Here is a 6,546-nt window from a genome sequence, read left to right as displayed (position 1 = left end):
TATTTGTGACAAAAAGCAAGATTTTATAGTACAGGATTCATTCTTTCCACAAAATGAAAGGTCAGTTTCACAAAACAAATAAAATAACCATTCTGTGAAGCAATACTGTCAACCAATATGAACAAAGCTTATTGTCATATAACAAACAAGATGAAAAGTTTTTATTAAAACAACAGGCAAAAAGTAGGTTCATCATAAGCTTTATCCTTTGCTCTCATGTTGAAATGGGAAGCAAAGTGTCCCTTTAAGCAGTTATAAATGGTCAGTAGAGTATTGCTCAAAATTTTGTGTTATGGCTCATACTTGTACAATGCTTAAAGGTCTTTTTTATAAATATGTGTATCACGGTGGTACCTCTCAAAATTTACATTTTTGGGACAATTACTAGTGAATTTTTTTTTTTTTTTAAAGAAACCTCAAAGTTCAAATTGATTAAAAACGGTCCAATAGGATCAGCACAGCTCCCACTGACTTCTATAGGGGCTTGACAACTGTTTTACCTGGCGAATTTTTGCATTAGAGGTTTTCGTGGTTTTTACACCTAATAAATCTCACATTTTTAGAGCTTTTAAAGAGATACTGTCATGGGAAAAAAATTTTTTACAAAATGAATCCGTTAATAGTGCTGCTCCAGCAGAATTCTGCACTGAAATCCATTTCTCAAAAGAGCAAACAGATTTTTTTATATTCAATTTTGAAATCTGACATGGAGCTAGACATATTGTCAATTTCCCAGCTGCCCCAAGTTATGTGACTTGTGCTCTGATAAACTTCAATCACTCTTTACTGCTGTACTGCAAGTTAGAGTGATATCACCCCCCTCCCTTTTTCCCCCCAGCAGCCAAACAAAAGAACAATGGGAAGTTAACCAGATAACAGCTCCCTAACACAAGATAACAGCTGCCTGGTAGATCTAAGAACAGCACTCAATAGTAAATCCCATGTCTCACTGAGACACATTCAGTTACATTGAGAAGGAAAAACAGCAGCCTGACAGAAAGCATTTCTCTCCTAAAGTGCAGGCACAAGTCACATGACCAGGGGCAGCTGGGAAATTGACAAAATGTCTAGCCCCATGTCAGATTTCAAAATTGAATATAAAAAAATCGGTTTGCTCTTTTGAGAAATGGATTTCAGTGCAGAATTCTGCTCAGGTCTTAAAATAAGAGGTGCAAGGCGAGGGGTTCTAGACAAGCAGAGGGGCACAACTGTAAGGCAAGAGTTCCCAGCACTAGATCAAACAACTTTGTAATGAATGTCTGTTACATTTTTATACCTGCTATGAGGTACATGAGATTGTTTCTGTAGCTCTCTCTTTTCTCCCTTGATACCCCTTAAAAGTTTAGTGGCCACCAGCTTTCCTGCGCGATAGGACTGGCCCACCAATGCATATCAGTTAGATATGGCTAATGGATTGTCTAACCCTCACATATATGAATATTTGATTAGAAATTGCTGCTGTCAGAGATTCAGGGAGCATGACAGCCAGTGTCCACTAAACGTCAAAGAGGAGGTCAAGTGAGAGAAGAGAAAGCTGCACAAACCATCTTATGTACCTCAAATCAGGCAACACTTTTACAAATTGACTTTAGATCCCCTTTAATATGGCCAAGCATGAAAAAATGCACTGCCCAACTTTTTGCACATTATCAGGCTACATTTGTAGTAGGCAACTTGGGAATAGGATGGGGCCTCAAGTGCAATTTGACCACCCCAGTGGCATCATACCTAAGTGACGTGTATGCAGGTATATTGGCCCTCAGATGACGTCTATATGAGGTCTATATAACGTATTTTATGCAAAAAAAATAGTGAAAGAATGACCAAAGAATGCTGCAGCATCCTATTCATTATTACTGACCAAACAATATGTATACCAAATAAAATATAACCTTTATTCAATGCATTAAAAGCATAGCATGTCCACGCAGGTGCAGAAGATCTTTTTCGTCTTTGATAAAGCTTGCATGTGAGTTAGCAAACTAGCCTCAGGCGCTAATACTTTTAGTTGCACTAGACAGGGCGTTGGAATTAAAAAACTGGGGGTGTCTACTAGCTCCATGTTTAGGAATTAAGGCACTAATACCTTAGTTTGGTTAGACAGGGCGTCGGAACCCATGCTAAAAATTGAAGGTTAGAAGATTACAAGGTGCTCCAGAATGAGATGTAAAGTGACTCACCAAACAGTGAAAGTGGTCCGGTTGCACCAGCCCCAGACCCCCAGCTTTAGGGAGCGGTACAGCAACGAATTTGGAAGCAGAGCTGACCGACACTCAAACAGATCCACAGGACCAAAGGAATTCAGTTAAAAAATAATTTTATTTGTAGAAAAATTAAAAGTATATCAGCATCTCCATCTACCCTACGCATTTCGCACCCCTAAGGGCACTTAGTCATGGGCTCATCATGGGATCCGTTTGAGTGCTGGTCAGCTCTGCTTCCAAATTCGTAAAAATTGAAGGTGCCTACGAGTTTTTCATCCAAGTCGAAACTCCGGGGCTGGCTGATAAATACAGAGGGGTTGAAGGCTAAGGAAAATACCATTAATTGATTTGGTTCTATAGTCAGCTTACTCTACCTCAGCCTTAAAGCCCCAGTGTGTGAGGCACAGAGTACACCCATTATTCTGGAAATAGAGCGACTCACTAGAGCGTCTAGACCCCTACCTAGTCGTAAACTTTTAATTTGCCTTCTTTTGTTGGACGTACTATGCGTTTAGTGGATTGAAAACATATTGTGCGGTCGGTAATAATGAATGGGATGGTGCAGCATTCTTTGGTCATTCTTTCTCTATTTTTTCATATAATTAATTTAATATAAGATGTAATAATTGTTTCCATTTATTTTGTTATGGATCGACTGCAAACAAGATAAATACAAATGTGAATCTCACATAGCATTATGGCAGAACTGGTGCATTATTTGATTAAAGTACAAAGAGGACAACATTTTTGGCCACAGAAGGGAAATATCTTGAACGCTTCTGAAGTTGCTTCATTGTGTGTTTTTTAGAGAGCTGATATTCACACTAAATTATACTCCAGCATAACCATGTGAAATCAATAGAAAAGAAATCCACATATTTCATTCCTGTGGTATGGAAGGGCCTGAGTCTTAATTTTCCTGCATGCAGTCCAAGTCGTCTATTAGGATTTTAAGCACTGTAGCTTGGTCTTCATTTTAGAGCTATAAGTGTAGCATGTAAGATACATAAGAGTCTGTAATTTCAGACTATAGCAAGTCTTTGTAAGTTCTCAGAAGCAACTTGTATCATAAGACAAGTGTCTTGCCTCACTTCATGGCATGACCATCCTGCAGACTAAATGAAAAACATAGATGGAGATAGTGGCCTTCTTTTCAATGGATGCCCCAGAAATCAGAAGCAGAGCAAAGCATACGGCTGTTTTTCTCCTGTGAAATATAGGGGAAATCCACACAAACACACAAACATAGCTTAAGCTTTTTCAAAAGTAAACATAGTTTCAAGAAACTTTGCAATATACATTAATTAAAAAATATGCAGACTTTTCATGATTTTTAATGGTTTGGAACAGTTCCCTAAGCCCAGCCCCCTGCTGATCTGTCTGACTACTTTGCTGATCTGTCTGACTACTTTGCTGAACTGACTGACTACTGTTACTTTGAATCAACAGCCATCTGTCCTCGCCTGCATCCTCCAAACCCCACAATTCATTGCACACGTGATTTCAATAAGGAACGGAACATCACAGTGCAATGCATTGTGGGTTATGTAGTTTCTGCATGCTGTCTGTAAGCATAGAAAATGGCATTTATTCATACTTTTTGAAGAAACAGTAACTAAATATTAGTTCACAGTGTTGAAAAAATTTGGTTTACTTGAACTGTCATACAGTTGTATTCAGAATAATAGCAGTGTGTTTAAAAAAGTGAATAAAGGTCAAAATCCTTATAATAGCTTTTATTTCCATACACACAAATACATTGGGAACACTGCACATTCTATTCCAAATTAAATCATGAAGAAAAATGTATCACATTTGTGTTATTCCTTTACAGAAAGTGAAGAAAAAGGAATACTAGGCTGTTCCAAAAAATAGTAGTGTCTGCATTCTTCTTTACAAATTCAAACATTCACTGTATAAACTGAAAAAAGATTTTGCTTTCCTTTGAATCACTGAACTTGAACCACTCCATAGCGTTGATCTTGTTGATCTATTGGTCTAGAACTAAGATGTTGCTCCTTTACTGATGTGTTTGGGGTCATTGTCTTGTTGACCGATTAAGGGCATTTCCTCTTGGGCATAAGGCAACATGATCTCTTCAAGTATTTTGATTTATTGAAACTGATCCATGATCCCTGGTATGTGATAAATAGACCCACCACCATAGTATGAGAAACATCCCCATATCATGATACTTGTGCCACCATGTTTCACACTGTACTGTGATTTGAATTCAGTGTTGGGGGGTCGTCTGACAAACTGTCTGTGGCCCCTAGACCCAAAAAGAACAATCTTGTTTTCATCAGTCCACAAAATGTTGCACCATTTCTCTTTAGGCCAGTCATTGTGTTCTTTGGCAAACTGTAAGCTCTTCAGCGCGTCTTTTTTTTCAACAATGGGACTTTGCGGGGGCTTCTTGCCGATAGCTTGGCTTCACATAGGCGTCTTCTAATTGTAACAGTATCACAGGTAACTTTACTCCTTCTTTGATCTTCCTGAGCTGATCATTGACTGAGTCTTTGCCATTTTGGCAATTCTTCTATCCATTCCAATGGTAGTTTTCTGTTTTCTTCCACATCTTTCAGGTTTTGGTTGCCATTTTAAAGCATTTGAGATCATTTTAGCTGAGCAATCGATCATTTTCACCACTTCTTCATATGTTTTCCCCTCTCTAATCAACTTTTTAATTAAAGTACACTAAAGTACACTGTTCTTTTGAACAATGTCTGGAACACCCCATTTTCAGAGACAAATGCACTATAAGCAGCAAGCAAAACATTTGTGCCTTCTTTCCTTAAATAAGGACTGTAATTTTCACCTGTTTTTTCACAGAATGAATGCTCTCACTAATTGAACTCCACACTGCTATCATTTAGAACAAGCTTTTCTTTTAAACAAGCCTCAATTGATTCAATGACACAGAATCAGCAGCATGTCATGACTGTTGGGTCTGTTGGGTTTTATTACTCTACTACACCTTCTAGTAAATGATTTGCCATGTAGAAATATAATTTCTACCAAAAACAGTGATTGATCAGGTTAGTTATGTCGGACTGCTATTATTCTGAACACAACTATAAATAAACAATGATATACAATTTATCTTGTGAAATATTCAAGTATGATAGAGTACTGACTGAAGACTGACTCTGGAATGTTTAGTAGTAGTTGTAATCAGTCATTTGCAGAGAGTTCTCACTGGGCAATGTTCTTATAAATCTGGGTGTCTGCTACATGTAGGACCCAGACCCACCTGGAACAATGCATGAAATAAGTGTAACAAGGTTGGCTGTGGATTAAGATTATAATTCAAAAACAGGAAGGCAAATGTTGGTAACCCCTATCTTATTACAGATATGATATGTACAGCAGCATGATAAGTACAGTTCTGTTTCCTGCATAGAGCTAGCAGAACAATAGCTGGGTGGTCTGGGAGTTGTGGTATAGTAACAGCATAGATAGAGGCCCGGACTGGCAATCTGTGGGTTCTGGCAAATGCCAGAGAGGCTGCTGTATGGTTCCATAGAAAGTTACCATATAGTGGGCTGGTAGGAGGCTGTTTTGGGCTGGTAGGGGGCTGTTTGGGCCTCTGTGTACTTGGAATGGCAGGGCCTATTTTGACTCCCAGTACAGGCCTGGACTTACCCTGGGTAACATGAAACAAACATATAAGGGCTCATTTACATTCATAATTTGCATAATTGCAGTATGCATAGCATGGAGCCAGCATTAATTGTACTGGTGCAATTTAACAAATATCTCAGTCCTACAGTGTCATACTTAGATGTTAGTGAGCAAAATGCTATTAGAACTACTGTATACTTTTTTCAGCTTTGGGAAAGATGATTTATTTCACACACACACAAATATTCTGAAATTGAGCTTTATAGTCCTTACCTGAGGACAGATTGTGGAATGCCCTGCTGCGGGATATTGTGATGGTTTCTGTTAATGGTTTTAAGAATGGTTTGGGTGATTTCCTGAACAAGCATAATATGTTGGAATCTTAAAATCTAGACTTAGTTAGTAAAGATATTGGTACATATAGTTTATATGTGTAAATGTATAGATAAAGAGTGTGTGGATATATGAGGTTGTGCACTGGGGTTAGTTTGGACCTTGATGGACTTTAGTCTTTTTTAAACCCAAATTAATGTAATGATCTGTAATCCTGGCCTCCCACCCACTGGGTCTGCTTCCTCACTCACATGCCCACACACATACAAAGGGCATTAGATTTAGGCATGAAAATGGGCATTTGACTTGGGCCACAAGCCTAAGAGGCATTTCACAAAAGTGCCAATTACTAAGTTAAATAAGTAGCTTAGTTGATAGTTAGATT

This window comes from Xenopus laevis, chromosome 6S, assembly GCF_017654675.1.
Source record: "Xenopus laevis strain J_2021 chromosome 6S, Xenopus_laevis_v10.1, whole genome shotgun sequence".
Lineage (NCBI taxonomy): Eukaryota > Metazoa > Chordata > Amphibia > Anura > Pipidae > Xenopus > Xenopus laevis.
This window is presented reverse-complemented; position numbering follows the sequence as displayed.